The following is a 17829-nucleotide window of genomic DNA, read 5'->3' as shown; positions in this document are numbered from 1 at the left end:
TAGAAGATGTCTTCACGTTCCAGTTTCTACATCTACCTAACTCTGGCTGCTGCCTTCTCTGGCCTCTTTTCTCGGTAGATGGGCAGCCCATGCTCTTGTCTCAGTCTGGATCCCCATCATGGCTGCCAGACCTCCACTCTTCTCTCTTGTTTAGGGAGAAGTTGACTCTTGTCACTGAGTCTCCTCTTGTCCTATATCACCAACATTCCCTGTTTACTCATCTGCCGGATACTTCCCATCAGCATACAAACATGCTGTAAGTTTTCACATTTTAAAAAAAGAAACTCTCCCGACACACACTTCTTCCACCTGCCACTTCATTTTTTAGAACTTCTCTATGAAAAGACTAATTGAACAACTTGTCTTTATGCTTTTTTTCTTCTTTTTGTTCTCTCTTGAAGTTACTCTGATCAGTCTTTTGCCTCCAGATTAAGGCCACTGAAACTAATTCTGTGAAGGTCACTCTCATGTTCTCTAACTGCTATGTCCATTGGTCCATTCTCAGTCCTCAACTTCCTGGACTTCTCAGAAGTACTTGACATGACGATCAGTTCTTCTCATTGAGATACGTTCTTTCTTAGGCCCCAAGATTCCTTATTTATCTGTTATTCCTCCTGTCTCAATAGTCACTCCTTCTGCATATCCTTTGAGGCTTTCTCCTCATTTCCCAAACTGTTGAATGCTGGCAAAGTGCCAGGACTCAGCCCTTAGAATTCTTAGCTTCTGTATTGATCTCATGCTCCATGTGATATTCCATCTCATGGTTCAGAATATCTAAATGCTGACCATCCCTATCTTATTTTTCCAATTTTGACCTCTTCCTCGGATGTCAGATTCAGGTGCCCACTCAACACTTCCACTTCGGTGTCTAATAGGATCTCAAAGCTAACAGAGCCCAGAGTAAACTCCAGTCTTATGGGTCTCCCCGACCTTCCAGGCTTTCCTCCAGCAGTGGCCCCTTCAGAGTCCATACTAACTCTCCCTATCATCTGCTTAGACTCCAAAATGACATTTACCTCTAACTCCTATTTCATATTTAATCCATCAGAATGAAGGATATGGACTCATCTTTCAGAAGGTATATAATACTTACTGATTTCTCCCACCTTTGCTTCTTACCCTGGTCCCAGCTATAATCATCTAATACCTTGTTTCAGAGATTGTTTCTTAATTGTTTTCTGCACTTCTGACTGTGACACTCTGTTTTACCCAAGCCACCCTGATCCTAATGATAGATTGATTTGCTGTTTATAACAGCCTAATTGAAATATTTTTACCTATTCTGTGTAATTCACCTATTTAAAATGTACAATTTTATGGCTTTTAGTTTATTTACAGAGTCATGAAGCTGTTAGCACAATAAAGTTTAGAACATTGTCATTGCCCCCACCAAAGAAACCCCAAACCATTTCGTGGCCGCTTCTTATTTCATTGTCACCTTCCCTGCCCACCCCCAGTCCCTAGGCAGCTACTAATCTCATTTCTGTCTTTATTAATTTTCTTATTTCGGATATTTTGTATAAACAGAATCATGCAGTATGTGATCCCCTGTGACTGGCTCTTCTCATCCAGCATGCTGTGCTTGAGGTTCATATTATAACATGGATCAGTGTTTCATTTCTTTTTATTACCAAGTAATATTGTATTCTATAGATAGATTACATTCTATTCATCTGTTCATCAGTTAATGGACATTTGTGTTGTTTCCACTTTGGGCTATTATGAATAATGCTGCTATGAACATTTATGTACAAGCTTTGGCATGCGCATATGTTTTCATGTCTCTTGGGTATATAAGTAGGAGTGGAATTGCTGAGTCATATGGTAACTCTCTGTTTAACCTTTTGAAAAACTGCCAGATTGTTTTCCAAAGTGACTGCATCATTTCACATTTCTACCAGCAATGTATGAAGGTTACACTTTTTCCATATTCTTGCCAACATTTGTTTTATCTGACTTTTTGCTTATAGCCAGCCATCCTAGTGAGTGTGAAGTGATCTCTCATTATTTAGATGTTCCTTACACATGTAAGTCAAATCGTGTCACGCCCCCTCCCTTTTCTAAGTACCCAGATGGCTCATCACTCGTAGTAAAATCCAAAGTTCTTCAAGTGGTTGTTAAGGCCCTGTGTGATTTGCTCCCCACCCTTCCCAATCCTACTCTTACCGCCATGTTCCCTTTGGCTCCTTCTGCTCAGTTTGGCCAAATACCCTTTGCAGATACCATGCCTTCTGCCTGCAACAAACATTTCTTCCAGATACCCACCCTACTGGCCCCTCACCTCCTTTGGGTCTCTGTTCAACTGTTGCTTTGTCAGGGAGGTCCTCCCTTAACACTCTTTAGTTCCTGAAGCATCTTTCCTGTAGACACCATAGCCAGCAATTGGGAGTATGTTGAGCCAAGGAGATATTTCAGTAGGTGCCCCAAGCCACATGAATTCAGCAGCCTGTCCCTTATTCTTGTAACTTCTACACTGCCCATGACCTTAATAAAACCTGATACTTAAATTAAAAACAACAACAACAACAACAACAACCACCAAACAAAATTTGCCCCAACTGGATTTTCTTATTCTTTCAGGATAAGGGAAAATAAGGTGGAATGGAAATGCTTATTGGGTAGGATGTTAACATATAACCTATAACATTACGATAGGAGAGTTGGTATTGGAAATTTGGCCCCATTTTTCCCCTAGGCCCTCTGAAGAGAATGTGCTGTGAATATTTGGAAAAACAAAAGGTGATAGGCAGGTGCAAGCATGTGTGTAGGGTGCCCACCAGGCAAGCGTTCCAATTCTTACCTTGTCACTAAGTTGCTGGATGACCCTGAGTAAATCACTTAACCTTCCTGGGCATATTTTCTCTTTTTGTAAAACAAGGGGGCTGGGCTACATGATCTTTGAGGTCTCCTCTAGACCTGATGTCCTATATTCTGGCATACTTTTCACCTAATGTTTGACTTTAGGCCTTAGGGTCCTGGGAACGGGCAGCTTCAGCCAAAAATCTCCAAATGCAATTTGAACCTGGTGGAGCTTAATGTATTTTTGTGTCTGGGCTTCAGGAGATCAAGCTCTGAGTTGGCAATATGGAGAATTCAGTTGCTATTTTTGACAAGCAGTAGGATTTATTGAACGATACGTTGTATCTGGCAGCATTACTGACAAATCAGGGAACAAGGACAGTGTTAAGAATTTCAAAACAGTTAAAGGGCCTTAAAAGGTAGACCCTAACGAGGACAGTAGATTATTTTAAGAACCATGGGGTTGGTCTTGCAAAACCCTCATTATATAAAACGAGCTACTGAAAGACAGGGAGGTGGCATAAGGGGATGTGTGGGGAGGGGAGAGCTTTGGGAGGGAAAGTCTCAGATGGGCTGTGCAAGAGGACTATTACTCTTGTCCTTAGTGGTCAGGTGATTTCTTATTAGTGTGTGTTTGTTGGGAAGAGGGGAAGTGATCATGAAAAATGGTGAGGGCACAAGAGGTTGGTTGGGGGTGGTTTGTCTTTATGTTGCTTGTGGAAATAAAAGACTTAATTCCTATAAAACAAAAGGACTATTAAGGACAAGTAAAGATCGGAGCTCATTTGCACTGAGGTGATGACTTGTGCTAAAATTGGTTTTCTATGTGATAGTTTCAACTGGCCTGATTGCTTGGCATGCCCGAGGGCCACCTCTACCGAAGAGTTACTTATTGGACCAGGTTAGGGATAAATGGGGCTGGAGCCCAAGTTTATGGTTGGGACCCTGGCCCTAGCCTACCAAAAGGCAGAGAGGATGAAGGCATTGGAAAAATTGGGATACAGTTTGTGACTTCTGCCTGAGCAGTTGTCCTCATGGTCCTGCTGATGATACCTAAGAATCACTGGGTCAATGTGGGTTTGTGATTCTCCATATGTGGCTCTGAGCAGTCATGGCTTGTGGCTACAAGAAGGGAACTTTTAGTCTAGAGGTGGTCTATAGGTTTTATGTTCAGTATCAACTTTAATTAATTCCTAGTGATTTCCCAGAGCACTTTGTGGAGAAGGATTCTAAGTTTCTTATCTAGGCTCAGAAGAAAAAAGTAGCTTCATGGATTAGCATGAGTTTAGGGAGCAGGTAATATATGGAATCTTATCTCTGTGTGACCCATAGTGGGTCTGCTAGTTCCACCCCGTGGTTATTCCCCTGGATATTGAATATATAACTGGAAAAGATGTACTTGGTGGTAGGCAGAACCATCACGTTTGTTTCTTTGGTCTAGAAGCTAAAGTTATCTTAGAGCCGAATTTCAAGTGGAATCCCCTGGAACTGCCTCCCTAGTCCCCTTCAAAATTGTGAATTAAAACCAACATTGTAGGGGCGCCTGGGTGGCTCAGTGGGTTAAAGCCTCTGCCTTCGGCCCAGGTCATGATCCCAGGGTCCTGGGATCGAGCCCCGCATCGGGCTCTCTGCTCAGTGCAGAGACTGCTTCTCTCTCTCTCTCTCTGCCTGCCTCTCTGCTTACTTGTGTTCTCTGTCAAATAAATAAATAAAATCTTAAAAAAAAAAAAAAACAACATTGTACCCTGGAGGGATGGCAGAAATTAGGGTTATTCTTAAATATCCTTAAATATCTAAAAGATACAGGATTGGTGGTATCTACCTCCCCCACCCCCAGTTTACCAGTCGAACCCCAACAAAAACTGAATGGATTCCAGTGGTCAACAGTGGACCACACAGCTGTAGGCAAACCGTAGTCTCAATGGCAGTGTGATGCTGGATATGATGTCATTGCTAGGGCAGGTTACCATGACCTCAGATGAGTAGACCAGTGTGTGGTCATCGGTGATGAATGTATTTGTTCCAGCCTCATCAATAAGAAAGATTAGAAATATTTCTCATTTTTGGAGAATGGACATTCTTGTCCCAGGGCTTTGTTATTTCTCCTTCTCACTGTCACCAAGTAATCTAAAGGGCTCTGGGCTATCTTTACAACAGAGATAGACCATCACATTGGTCCCTTACCTTGGTGATGTCATGTTTATTGGATCAGATAAGCAAAAGCAGCAACTAAGTAGACGTTTGAATAAGATCTATGTGCTCCAGAGGGTGAGAGACAAACTTTAAGAAGGTAAGACATTAAATCTGTGAAGCTTTTCAAGACCAAAAAAGTCTAAGTCATGCCAAGGCATCATCTCTAAAGAAAAAACAAACAAACAAACAAATTATCCCATCTTTCCCCTCCCACCACTAAGAAAGAAGAACTGTGTTTTGTAGGCATTTCTGGGTTCTGCTGCAGTGTATTCCACACTTGAGAATACTGCTTCGGTCTCTGTACTATGTGTGGGCCAACAGCACAAAAGGGCTCTGTAACAGATCCAGGCTACAATGCAAGCAGCCCTGCCACTTGCACCATAAGGCTTGGCAGACCCTATAATAATAGAAGTATGTGTGATGCTAAACACCTCCATGTGGAGTTTATGGCACTCTCTCCTAGGAAAATAACAGTGTAGACCCCTGGGATTCTAAAGCAAGGTCATTCCATTCACGGAGGATTATATAGCATTTAGAAAGCTACTCCTTACATGATACCTGTCCTTGGGAGAACAGAACATCTGACCCTCTACCATCAAGAGATCTTGTGGCCAGAGTGACCCATCATAAGCTGGGTTCTCTCAGATCCACAAAGGTTGGGTGGACCTATCAGCAATCCATCATCATCATTGTCAACATCATCAGCTGGCATTGGACATGGCAGGGTCAGAAGGCAGGAGCAAGCCTTACAAGTGAGTGGCCAGATCCTTGCACCATCCTCACTTTTGCCCCAGTCAGTCTCTTTCAGCACACATATGTCCACATGGAGGGTTCGTTATTACTGTCAGAGGAGGAAAGATCAGAGCTTGTTTCACATGTGGGTCTGCTCAATACGTGGGTAGAAACCAAAAACAAGCTGTTGCTGCATGACAGTCCTGCTCAAGAAAGATAGCAGTTGGAGATGCGCTCAATGGGCAGGGCATCAGGGGTACACAAGACTGCTATTTTGTGCAAAAGGATAAGTGGCCCAAGGTAAGAACTTGTATGGAAAACATATGTATGCACAGACTCAGTCATGGCAAATGGTTGGCGTGGTTAGACAGAAGCCTGGAAGGAGCAAGATTACAAGACAGGGGACAAGATTTGGGCAAGGAGCATATGGAGGGACTTAAGAAAGAGGACAGGAACTATAAAGGTCTTTGTATGATATGTTAACGCCCATCTCAGAGCACCTATCCCCAAACCAACACTAGTAACCAAGTACCGTCTTACTGTGGAATCCTGGGCTTTGGCCAATAGGTTCGCTGAATTTTTGTTTAGATTTCAGCTTATTTGCCTCAGAGAGAACTTTCTCAACCACCTTAACTAAGGGCTTGCCCCCTCTACTTTATCATATTACCTTGTTTTATTTTTTCCATTGGTCTTTTGTTAAATAATCCTATTTATTGTATGTTGCCTGTGTCTTTGCTAAGTCTTTACCTGATAGAGAAGAGACAACTTTGTCTTACTCACTGCTTTATCCCTTGTGCTAGGAATAGTTCCTGACACATAGTATGCATTCAATACATATTTATTGAATGAAAAAATAGGGCTCAGCAAGGTTAAGTAACTTGTCCAAGGTCACATAGTTAATTATATTACAGCTGGGGTTTGAGGCTGGGGTTTAAGGCTCCAGCATGCTGGTTTTGTGACTTTGGCCAGATACTTAACATCTGTCCTTTGTAACTTAGTTTCTGCATCTATATATGGGGATAATAATAGTATCTACCTCTGGGTTATTGTGACAATAAAAGGGGTTATTATGTATGAGTATTTAGAATAGTGCCTGAAATAAGTGTGGCATAGTTGATGTGTTTACTACTATTAAGTAGTGAATCAGATTTAAACATGGATCTGACTGGGCCTTAAGCTTTGGTGGTGACTCTAAGTGACATTTTTAAAGGCACTGGGCACTTGTAGGGGGATAGACAATGGCTGAGAAGAGATAGGTGTTTGGTGGACAGTAAGCTTCCTAATCTCACCAAAGTATAATGATGGGCACTATGGGAAACTCAAAACTACAAGATGGTCTCTGTCCTCAAGCAAGTCTTTCCTTTGGACATGATGTTTTAAATGTTTACAACCACATCATGGAGCCAGCTCACTGCTGACTGTCCTGAGGCCAGAAGTGCCCTTCTCCAGGACCAAGGATAGCCATAGCTTTGTTCCAACTGTTACCACACTATGTATCTTGGGACACCTTCCTCAGGTACTGATTGCAACTTATTGTGACCTGCGTCACTGAATTTGCCCTCTTCGTCTCAGAAATAACTGAGGGCAGCCGCCCTATGGCCCTTGGCCTGACTTACTTTAGGTTTGACTTCTCAACTTCTGACTGCCAAAGACTTTGACCATTGGCTTGGGTGGAATTTATGGCATTTATACCACTGACTGATGGAAGCACATGGCCACATTTTTATTCCTGACACTCAAAACTTTGCCCAAACCACTCTTGGGTGAATTGCCTTGAACTTTGCCTGGCATTTTGTGCTGGTATTGTTTGCTGAATATTCTAGTGAGTGTTGAGCTTATATTTACTGCATGATTTAACGTAAGTTTTACTGTTTGAGTTGACCTCCAAGAATCAAGGTAAATGCAAGGCCCATTATACCTTATTTTGTAGGTTTGTTCATTGCCACAGCCACGATGCAGTCTACATTTCTGACAGAGGGGGATGATTTCACATAGGATTCTAGGAGACTCATTGCTTTGATAATATTAAGAATTTGGTTAAAAAAATTTTTTTTCTAATGTGGACTGTGTGAAATATTCTTATCCAGCAGTTTATTTTTTATTTTTATTTCTTCTTCTTCTTCTTTTTTTTTTTTTTCCTTCCCCTAGCAATGTATTACCAGCTTTTCCTTTGCTTTTGGTCTCAGGAAAGGTTATATGGTGCTTTAATCATATGTGTATATAATGCCCATTAGTACTAATGGGATGTATTCTTTCACTAGGACATAATCGCTAATAGTATGCAAATCAGCACATTCGTTCTTCTCCAATGTTTGCTGAAGGCTTCGTTCTTGGGCAACATATGGTCTCTAGTCACCTCCTCACTCTGCTCTAAAAATTTTCCATTACACATCTTAATCATCAATTTTTTTTTTTTTTTTGCCTGCTGCTTAAGAAATGAATTAAGGCAGTAAGAATTGAGATGACAACCATTTTTAGATTGAAAAGAACCTCTTTGCCTTGCTGCTAAAACCCACTGTTGCATTTTTTACATTTTCATTTTTCATTTTTTACGTCACCAATTAGCACCTCAAAGTGATTTTTGCGTCTGGCATGCATGGGGTGTGAACTATAAAAATTCTGGTTTCAAAGCTTCTTTTGCTCTGTTCTGTGGGAAAAATTCCCTTTATCAGATAGCAATTGTTCAGGCACAAGGGATAATAGTTTAAGATGTGTCCGAATAGCATTTGTCCAGACAGTCAAAGCAATTTTAGAAAATGTATGGGTCTGATAAAAGTTATCCTTGTGAATAGCCGGAAAGAAGAAATTAATATTGAAAGAGCACCTAGTATATATTAGGTACCATGTTTGCCTTCCGTTATTTAGTTTTCATAAAGGCAAAAGCAAATAAAGTAACTTGCCCTAGTTAATTTGTTCACTTGCCCCTTTATTCTTTTACAACAAAATAATTTAAAGAGTGCTATCCTGTTCTAGGCATTGCTCTAGGCCCTGGGGATCCCATACTGAATGTGATACACTTGATCCCTGCCTTTCTGGGGCTTGCAACCTAATTGGGAGGATAGATAGAATATAACTAAACAAAGAATATATCAGTGAGAAGTGTGCCTGGGTGGCTCAGTCAGCTAAGCATATGCCTTTGGCTCAGGTCATGATTCCAGTGTCCTGGGATCAAGCCCCGTGTTGGACTCCTTGCTCAGCAGGGAGCCTGCTTCTCCCTCTCCCTCTGCTCCTGGCTTATGTTCTTATGTTCTCTCTCTTACTTGCTCATTGTATTTGTCTTTCAAATAAATAAAATCTTAAATTTAAAGCCTTTGGAGCACTTATCATTTATTTCCCACTGAGATTATGTATGTATATGTGTGTGTGTGTATGTGTATGTATATATATTTAAGATAGAGTGTGTTAAGATAGAGAATAATTGGAGGTGCAGAATGAAAGAAACCTTGATTTTAACCTTGACCTTGAATGCATAGTGTAAGAGGATTAAAGCCTTGGTTCACACCCAAGTGTGAAGTCCCCAAAGCTGTTCCTTCCATTATACTTGTGTCAATTGGGGAACTCTATTTTAAGTTTTGATCATGACTCTGATGACTAACATTTCCTGAGTCCCTAGTATGGGCCAGGCCCCATTCAAGCTTATGTGTTTCTCCAGCTACTTTACGAAACAGGAATTATTTTTCCCCATTTTGCAGATAAGAAATCTGAGACTTAAGTCTGAGACTTAAGTTTGCAACTTGCCCAGGTGACATAGTACCATTTTCTCTTTGCTCCCCAGTGCTTTTGCTCTCAGCAGCTGGATTCTATAGCTGAATTTCTTCCCTGAGTCTGAGGGGTTGTGTTTTTCCCGGGAACAGACGTTTAGGCAATGTAGACTGGTTGACAGCACATTCTGTCTCTATATCTTTTTTTTTTTAAAGATTTTATTTATTTATTTGACAGACAGAGATCACAAGTAGGCAGAGGCAGGCAGAGAGAGAGAGAGAGAGAGGGAGAGAGAGAGAGAAGCAGGCTCCCTGCTGAGCAGAGAGCCCGATGCGGGACTCGATCCCAGGACTCTGAGATCATGACCCAAGCCAAAGGCAGCGGCTTAACCCACTGAGCCACCCAGGCTCCCCTGTCTCTATGTCTTAAGGAAAGAAGAAAGGAAAGAAGGCAGGAAGGAAGGAGAGAAGGAAAAGATCCAGTGTTTGAACGCTGAGTCAAGAATAACAGATTTTGAATGGAGCTTTATTCTTTAAAAACACCTTGTATTTTTCAGATTGAAAAATGACTCTGGGGTGCCTCAGTTGGCTAAGTGTCTGACTCTTGATTTCAGCTGAGGTCATAATCTCAAGATCCTGGGATAGAGCCCCACATCGGACTCTGTACTCAGTGGACAGTCTGCTGGAGATTCTCTCCCTTTCCCTCTACCCCTCCCCGCACCTCACACACTCTCTCTCTCTCTAAAATAGATAAATCTTGGGGCACCTTGGTGGCCCAGTTGGTTAAATGTCTGCCTTCAGCTCAGGTCGTGATTCCAGGGTCCTGGGATGGAGCCCCGCGTTAGGTTCCTTGTTCACTGGGAAGTCTGCTCCTCTCTTTGCCCTTCCCCCTGTTTCTGTGCTCTGTTCTCTCTTTCTTTCTCCTTCTCAAATAAATAAATCTTTAAAAAGTGACTATAAAGTCATGGTGATGGGGGGGAGAAGGAGAAATGTAAAGGTAAAAATTAAAATCACTATAATTCCATCATCCAGAGAAGGCGGTATTTTTTTCAGCAGCTAAGAACAAAGATGACTGCCATGTATATAGCACCTGTGATATGCCAAGAGTAATTTCACCCACTTCACATACATTAACTAATTTAATCATCACAGTAACCCTACATGAAGGGTGTTATTACTATCCCAAAGTTGTGGAAAAGGAAACTGAAGGAAAGAATGGCTAAGTAAGGGGCGCCTGGGTGACTCAGTGGGTTAAAGCCTCTGCCTTCGGCTCAGGTCATGATCCCAGGGTCCTGGGATCGAGCCCCACATCAGGTGCTCTGCTCAGCAGGAAGCCTGCTTCCTCCCTCTCTCTCTGCCTGCCTCTCTGCCTACTTGTGATCTCTGTCTGTCAAATAAATAAATAAAATCTTTAGGAAAAAAAAAAGAATGACTAAGTAATATTTCCAAGACCAAAAGATGAAACCTGTGCAGGCAGCCAAGTTCTGGAGTCCATGGTTAGCATTATTTCATGAGTATTTTTCCATGTCCTTTATATATGTTTCAAAATATTTTTAATGGCCGTATGGATATATTTTATATAGCCACCTCCCACTGTTACACACTTAGGTTGTTCCCTTTTTTTTTTTTGTAATTATAAAAAATGATGCAATGAGCCTCTGTGTCCATGAATCTTTAATCAGCTTTTTGATTATTTCCTTGGGACAGATTCCTGGAAGAGAATGACTTGGTCAGAACTTTTGGCGTGACTTCAAATCTGTGGTAGAAGAAAAATATTCAGATGTGTGTCACAGATTTAAATCACATAAAAACTCAGAAAAGTTGGAGATCTATGTGGACTGGGTAAAAAAAAAAAAAAAAAAAAAACCAATCAGGGAAGACTTCCTTAAGGAAGTGGGTAGAGTATGAGATGGTCTTGGATGCAGGGCTGGAGCCCCAATGTGGGGACATTTCTCTAAGGCTCTGGGCATCTCTCTTCTGCACGTCAGTGGACTTGGGCAGGGGGCTGCTGAGAGAAGGCTTCACAGAGCAGAGTCTTACAGGATGAAAAGGAGTTTCCAAGGTGGACAAGGGGTGTGAGGAGAGGGGGTAAGTAGGCCTTGTCGGAAAAACCCAGGGAGGTACAGAGGTGTGAAAGAACTAGAAGGTCTTTGAGTTTGTACAGGAATGATTTGGGAAAAGAGCTCAGAAGAGGTAGTCCAGGGCTAGATCCTGAAAGGCCTTGACCTCCACATGGAGGACCACGAAGTATCTTCCGTTGGCTGTAGAGCATGCCAAAGGCTTTTTGCTTAAAAGGAGTTGTGGTCATGTCTGCATTTTTGACGGCACCATGGTGCCAGGAAGGAGAAGGGAGAGAAGTGTGTACAGGCAGAGAAAGCCCCTCCGGCGGGTACTTTCTGGGGACTCAGGAGAGTCCCCGGCACCAGCCTGTTTCCAGGAGCTTCGCCCTCAGGCGGCCCTCTTCCTTTTCCTCTTCCTACCCCAAGAGGAGTACAGACTGAATATTTATAAAACACTGACATAGAGATGAAAAAGCTGCAGAAACAAAGAGCACAAACACTTCCTCTATGTTGTTGAGCATTAACATCCATGAGAAATATGCATGCGTGTCAGAGCCGAAAATAATGAGGCGCTATGCTTCCTCGAGCAGATTCCGTGCATCCTGGTCGGGGCCTCGATGGGCAGGAGGGGAGGCCGGCTGCTGTCGGCGCGGATGCTCCTTCCCAAGCAGACAGGTCACTCGGTGCTTTCTTCCAGGCAATTATTTTCAGGATGACTGGAGATTTCGATCAACCAATCAAGCTTTTATAGAAGCCACTTTCCTTGATTATGTCCCCGATCTTTAACTCACAGAGCTTTTCCTCAGTATGGCTTGACAACCTCAAGTTTTCAATTAATTTCTTTTTTCCCCACCTCCTGCATCTTGCTTTTGCTTTCATTCTGGGAGCTGGAGTGTTCCTGGGCTCTCTGAATTTCCCACATGGTGTGTGTGTGTGTGTGTGTGTGTGTGTGTGTACTCTAAAGGCTTTTTTTGTGTCTTTCTCTCAATGAGGAATGTCCCATGAAAGAAGAATGATTTGTGAGCAGGAAGCTGAGTGAAGGAGAGCTGAGAATACCGATTGTGGGGTGTAGAGGAGTCTGACCCCTGGGCCGCCAGGTTCAGGACCAGCCCCAGGGGCACCCAGAAGAAGACAGTGTCTGTGTTTTCAAATGCAGCAGGCATATCCATGCTTCAAAATACACTGATGAATATTTTGAATTTTAATGGATACACAGCTATTTCAGTGTGATTTATTCCATGGGAATGATTGCTTTTCTTTTAAAATAAAATTATTTGCATAAGCTATAAGTGACTTAAATAAAAATGCAAGGTAAATATTAGTTCAGATGTTGTGTGGAATGCGGCAAATCTCTTGAAGGTGGCATCTGAGTGTCTTAAGATCAGGAGACACGGGAACGAATTTTGGAATCAGAGAGACGTGGATAAAATTCAAGCTCTGCCTCTTACTCAATGCGTGCCTCTGGGAAAATTTCTTAATGTCTCTGCATCTTAGTTTAGTTATTTTTTTTTTTTTTAAATCTGTAAAATGGTGTGCACCTTTCAACAGTGTTGGGTTCAGAGATTTAATTGTTCACCCGCGGGGTCTTCCATTCGTTACAGAACTTCCGCTGCGTGCCCCTCGCTGTCTGGGCACAGGGAACACAGCCGTGGAGCCGACAAAAATAACGCCCTCATGGAGTTGCCATTCTAATGAGGATAATAAATGCATAGAGAGATTTGTAAGAAACCGTCAGATTCCAAGAAAAATGTAGCCGGGTAAGGGCGAGGTTAGAGCGGAACCTCTGAGATTGAAATGCGTTAGGTGTGTTTGAGGAAGGGCGAGGTGATCACAGGATGCGTGAAGCGATGGAGGGGGAGGGGGAAAAGGAGGAAATGAAGTGGGACGAGTAGTTCGATGCCAGAGGGAAGAGCCCCGGGGAAGAGCCCCAGGCAGGGCAAAGTGGAGACCTTGGGTTTCATTTTAAGAGTGATGGGAAAATTGCGATGACGTGGATGGAACTAGAGGGTATCATGCTTAGCGAAATAAGTTAATCGGGGAGAGACAACTATCATATGATCTCTCTGATACGAGGAAGGGGAGATGCAGTGTGGAGGGTTTGGGGAGTAGGAAAAGAATAAATGAAACAAGGTGGGATCGGGAGGGAGACAAACCATAAGAGACCCTTAAAGTCACGAAACAAACTGAGGGTGGCCGGGGTTGGGGGGGTGGGGGGGTAGGGAGGGTGGTGGGGTTATGGACATTGGGGAGGGTATGTGCTATGGTGAGTGCTCTGAAGTGTGTAAACCTGGCGATTCACAGACATGTATGCCTGGGGCTAATAATACATTATATGTTTATAAAAAAATTAAAAAAATTATAAAAAAAAAAGAGTGATGGGGAAAGGGTAGATCCATACATTGTATCCATTGTCAGTGACAAATTCCATGAATATTTGAACAGCTATTCACTTAGTGCCCAGCTCGTGCAGAGCACTCCATTCGGCTTAGAGGTTTGGAGATACCAAGATAAGTTGGATGCGGGAGCCCAAATTCTTTTTGGAGAACCAGGAGTCTGATCAATTAATACCTGTCATCCATCCAGTACCTGCTGTGTGCCAGGCATAGTTCCAAGCATTTCCTCGTAATGCAGTAGTTCGTGTGGGCTTTAGAAAACATAACCATATAGTCAGTTGTTATCTCCATTTTTCAGATGGGGCAGCTGGGACCGGAGAGGCTTAGCAGCCTGCACAGTGCCTTGCATCTTTCAAAGGGGGGAGAGCGAAATAAACGTGCTCCCTTCGAGGGTCACAGTAGAGTGGGAATGCAGAGCAAACGTTACCCCCAAAGAGGGAGAACAGAGCCGAAGGATGGCAGGTGCTCTGGAGTGAGGATGCCACTTACTAGCTGCGATGACAGCCACTTTGTCTTTTGTCTCCATGAAGTGAGATCAGCGGAAGTATCCATCCTATAGGATTGCTGAGAGGATGTAATGAGGCAGTGTGTGGAAAATGCTTTTGCACTGAGCCTGGCATATGAAAAGCATCTCTCAAGTCTTAGCTACACTCCCTTCATGAGGGATTAGGGAGACACTTCATGGTCTGGGCCTGGGTCTTGAGGGCTGAGTGATAACCAAGAAGCCAAGGTAGGTAAGTTAATTCTAGGCTGACAGAGAACGTTGGAGGAATAATAGACTGTCGGTGACTCATGGTGTGTTGGGCGGTGGGGGAGGGTGTAATGGACCATTCTTTTAATTCTATTAATCTGTGACATCAAGGAGACCTTGACTGCCATCCTTAGCACAGGGAACTTTTTTTTTTAATAGGCTCCAGGGAAGCTGAGATCCTTTGAGTATAGGGGAGCCCATGTTCTGACCTGGGCATTGGTGGGCACGTCCAGGAGCAGCATAAGAAGATTGCATGAGTCCAGGCTATCAACACTGAACGTCTGACCAGCACAGGAAATGGTGGAGAGAAGGGATGAAGGGTAGAGACGTCTCAGAGGTGGAACCTACAGAGCTTGGGGCCTGATTCTCCCAACTCCTTGCTCACACACACACACACACACACACAGAGCAAGAGAATGACAGATTGACCCCAACACAGCCTTGTTCTGTGTCCCACTGGGGATGAGACTATTTAGAGTTCCTTAGTTTTCCCATCTGTAAGGTGAGAAAAATAAAACCAGAAGCTCATGGCTCCCAATGGGATATAGTTATATATTACGTTAGCATTGAGAACCCCGTGGAAATGCGGACTGGCTTCATTTCTCCTGCTCATAAAGGGTTGTCTTCCTCCCAGAATCCAGGACCCACAACTTGCATTTTCTGAGTATCAGAAAACAATGGTTTGGGTTTGAGCTGTTCACTCACTTATGATCTGAGATTATTCTAAAAAGACTTCGCAGCTTAGTCTAATTGGGTAATTGGGATGTTTCCAGATGAAATTTGACTTGTATTTTTAAAAAATGCTTTGAAGATTTGGTTGCCATGGTGCTGTTCTGCTGACAAGATCCTTCACTGGCTCCCACTAAGCAGCAATAATGGGCTTCTGTTTATTCTAGGTTTCAGGTTACCCCACCTGAACGTCCTCTGGAACGAAGGAAGGTATGAACCTGGAGGAACGAGAGGAGTCCTTCCCTCGCTCTCCTTGATGGGGATGGGCCGAGGAGAAGGTTTGTCAGTGTTGGGGTGGGGTCCTGGGCCTGGGTGAGGAGGGACTTCCCAGCCCACCTGATCCCAGGGGGCAGCTGGGAGTCGAGGAAAAAGCCATGGCACATCTGCCACCCATAGATTGGGTGGTTCTTTCCGGATGTGAATACTAATCCTCTCGTATTTTGGGCTAATAAGTGTCTGGCAGAGAAAATTATCTTTATTTTAAGAAATAACATGGTTATAAAAATGAAGGCTCATGTTTTTATAGTATTACTGTTTTAAATGGGAAGAAGCCTTTGTTCTAATTCAATTTTTCAACCTACCGGACAATCATCCCTCCCCATCGTCCTTAAACTTCTTGTATCCGAGTGTTTATTATAAGAATGTGAAACATCTTTCCCAGATGCAGTATTTTTGGCTTCATTAAAAGTTTTTCTAGTTCCTCTTCAGTCATGTCAATATTTACCTTGGGCAATGTTTTGTATCCTTTTGTTTATAATTCCAGAATTCTCCAAGACAAACTGATTATTCATGACTCTCTGGCCTAGGTTACAATTTAAACATACCTTATGTTGACGTTTTAAGAGTCCAAGTTCCCACACCATTTCCTGTACTTCTTCTCATAGTTTGTGACCTGCTACAGTCACTTCATGCCTTGGTAGGCTTTTGGGTTTTTTTCCCCCTTTCAGGTATCTTCCAAGTACATCTTTTTCATTGATTCTACTCTTAGAACCTTAGCAGGCGAATTTTCTCTTCCCTTCCTTTTAAAATCTCAGGATCCTTTTATCCTGCCAGTGATGCTTTCACGACACTGTGTCAAACCTATATGTTTTGAGCACTTCCATTGTTTTTCTTAGGGAGCACACTCTTCCATGTTGCCCACTCCCTCTTGTGATATTTCTGGCTGCTGATGAAGAGAACACATGATCCCTGTCTTCATTGTTTACAGACAATGGGATATCTATCTATTAACCATAGTCTAGACTAACGGCTAAACCCCCGTGAGTAAGAGGAGGCCTGAGTGGCCAAACAGACATCATAAAGCTGTAGTATGTTTTTCTTGAGAAGCTCACTTATGTAGAGCCAATCTTTTTTCTTCACTCAGGATTTTACGATTCTGTGTGTTTCTTTTAGTTCTCTAAACGTGCCTTTAACTCCTTTCGAGGAGTTAAAACCCACAAAATCTCTCACATACATTATTTCTTTTGATCCTTATGACAACTTGATGAGGAAGACCCAGCAGATTCAAATGACCTATTTGAGATCAGAAAGTGAGTTGAGTAAGATACGGTTTTTGCCCTGGAGGATATTTATATTAGTAAATGATTTGTTTTATGTACATCTTTCTGTTCCTTTAAAATACTGTACTCTTCCTTGTTTGGGGGACGTTGCATGTGCTACTTCCTTTGCTTGAACTACTTGACTTCTTCCTTTGACTAGCTAAACTCCTACCCATTTTTCAAATGTCAGCTTTGATTTCACTTCCTCTACGAGCATTCTGTGGTCCTCCAAGTCTAAGGGAGGATTTCTTCCTTTGTGCTCCCATAACAGCCTTAAAAATACATAAGTTGCTTCCAGTATCTGTCCCCTGATGAACACTCCTTAGGCATGTGCTGTGGCCACTCCCACCCACCTCTTAGCACATGTGTATTTCTTACTTGCTGTTGTATCCCCTGTATCTAACTCTGGGAGGGCATTCGGTAAACTGCGGTCAGATGAATAACCGATGCATACTGTGTCTTCTGGTTGTAGCGTCAGGATCCTTGAGTTCAAGAACAAATGCCACAGAGGGCCCCAAGAGCGTCCAGAGAATTTTAGATATATCTGAGTTCATTCTTCGTAATACTGTCTGGTCTTGGTAACTAATGTGATCATTTGTTGTTTATTAAAACAGAATAAAATGAAACCAATAATCTTTTTCCGATTTCTGATTCGTGTCCTGCAAGGGAGAGCTGTCCACATCTTGGGGCCAGGAGTAGGCCTCATAAACAAATTTCATCCCCCGGGTGCTGGGACAAACTCAGGGATGGGCACTCGGCTCAAGCTGGTCACTCTGGGACTCCTGCTGAAACTTTTAAGTAAGAGGGGGTCTCTTCTCCCTTTGAAGATTACAAGCAACAGAAACAAGCATGGCACAGCGGGATCTTCAGGGACTTGTGAAGAGACCAGTGAAGCCACAACAGATCAACCAGATCAAGAGATGGTGATAGAGT

At 42.8% G+C, this 17829-nt stretch overlaps 1 long non-coding RNA gene across 1 annotated transcript in view; it reads left to right on the top strand.

The window, feature by feature from the left end:
* The window catches only part of LOC116573464, a 42582-nt gene extending 27604 nt beyond the window's left edge, over positions 1-14978 (top strand). Inside the window, exon 3 of the long non-coding RNA XR_004278804.1 lies at positions 14789-14978. This is a non-coding gene — a long non-coding RNA (uncharacterized LOC116573464). The remainder of the gene's footprint in view (positions 1-14788) is intronic.
* The last annotated feature ends 2851 nt before the right edge of the window (positions 14979-17829 follow it).

Source organism: Mustela erminea, chromosome 14, assembly GCF_009829155.1.
Source record: "Mustela erminea isolate mMusErm1 chromosome 14, mMusErm1.Pri, whole genome shotgun sequence".
NCBI lineage: Eukaryota > Metazoa > Chordata > Mammalia > Carnivora > Mustelidae > Mustela > Mustela erminea.
This window is presented reverse-complemented; position numbering and strand designations above follow the sequence as displayed.